This window comes from Trichechus manatus, unplaced genomic scaffold (genome assembly GCF_000243295.1).
Source record: "Trichechus manatus latirostris isolate Lorelei unplaced genomic scaffold, TriManLat1.0 scaffold00321, whole genome shotgun sequence".
NCBI classification, from domain to species: Eukaryota; Metazoa; Chordata; class Mammalia; order Sirenia; family Trichechidae; genus Trichechus; species Trichechus manatus.
The window spans coordinates 433,576-435,370 of NW_004444257.1; the positions used below are offsets into that span (position 1 = coordinate 433,576).

The following is a 1,795-nucleotide window of genomic DNA, read 5'->3' on the forward strand; positions in this document are numbered from 1 at the left end:
ATACAAGATAAACATACAAAAATCAGTTGGATTCCTATAAACCAATAAAGAGAACGATGAAAAGGAAATCAGGAAAACAATACCATTTATAATAGCCCCTAAAAAAATAAAATACTTAGGCATAAATCTAACCAGGGATGTAAAAACCTATACAAAGAAAACTACAAAACACTACTGCAAGAAAACCAAAGGGATCTACATAAATGGAAAAACATACCACGCTCAGGAATAGGTAGACTCAACACTGCGAAAATGACAATTCTAGCCAAAGGAATTTACAAATACAATGCAATCCTCATCCAAATACCAACAACATTCTTTGAAGAGATTGAAAACTAATCATTAACTTTACATGGAAATGGAAGAATGTCTGAATTAGTAAAGCTCTATTAAGAAAAAGAATAAAGTACTACCTGACCGCAGTACCTACTATACAGCTACGGTAGTCAAAACAGCCTGGTACTGGTACAGCAACAGCTACACTGACCAGTGGAACAGAATTGAGAACCCAGATGTAAATCCATTCACCTATGGTCACCTGATCTTCGACGAGGGCCCAAAGTCCATAAAATGGGAAAAGACAGTCTTTTTAACAAATGGCGCTGGCAAAACTTGTTGTCCATCTGCAAAAAAATGAAACAGGACCCATACTTCACACCATACACAAAAACTAATTCAAAATGAATCAAAGACCTAAATATAAAGCCAAAAACTATAAAGTTCATAGAAGAAAAAATAGGATAAACGTTAGAGGCCCTAATACACAGCATTAACAGGATAGAAACCATAACCAACAACACACAAACTCCAGAAGATAAGTTAGATATCTGGGATCTTCTACAAGTTAAACACTTATGCTCATCAAAAAACTTCATCAAAAGAGTAAAAAGAGAACCTACAGACTGGGAAAAAGTTTCTGGACATCACAATTCAGACAAAGGTCTAATCTCTAAAATCTACAAGAAAATCCAACACCTACCCAACAAAAGGAAAAATAATCCAATTAAAAAATGGAAAAGGAAATGAACAGACACTTCACCGAACACGACATTCAAGTGGCCAACATACACATGAGGAAATGCTTGTGATCACCAGCCATTAGAGAAATGCAAATTAAAACCACAATGAGATACCATCTCACCCCAGCATTACTGGCACGAATCAAAAACACTGGAAATAACAAATGTTGGAGGGGCTGCAAGAAGATTGGAACTCTTATGCACTGCTGGTGGGAATTCGAAATGATGCAACCATTTTGGAAAATGATATAGTGCTTCCTTAGAAAGCTAGAAATAGAAATACCATATGATCCAACAATCCCACTTCTAGGAATATATCCTAAAGAAATAAGAGCCATTACACGAATAGACATATGCACACCCATGTTCATTGCAGCATTGTTCACAATAGCAAAAAGTTGGAAACAACCTAGATGCCCATCAACAGATGAATGGATAAACAAACTATGGTACATACACACAATGGAGTATTATGCAATGATAAAAAACGATGAATCTGTGAAGCATCTCATAACATGGATCAAACTGGAGGACATTAAGCTGAGTGAAATAAGACAATCACAAAAGGACAAATATAGTATGAGACCTCTACTGTAAAAACTCTTGAAATACTTTACACACAAAAAGAAACAATCTTTGTTGGCTACCAGGGATGGGATGGGCGGGTGGAAACCAAATAGACAATAGATAAGTGGTAACTTTGGTGAAAGGTAAGACAGTACACAGTACTGGGGAAGCCAGCACAAATTGTACAAGGAAAGGTCATGGAAGCCCCA

The 1,795-nt window shown here is 36.4% G+C and overlaps 1 protein-coding gene across 1 annotated transcript in view; it reads right to left on the reverse strand.

Annotated features, from left to right (window-relative positions):
- TECRL (trans-2,3-enoyl-CoA reductase like) overlaps nt 1–1,795 on the reverse strand; it is a 161,143-nt gene that overhangs the window by 68,385 nt on the left and 90,963 nt on the right. The window lies entirely within an intron of this gene.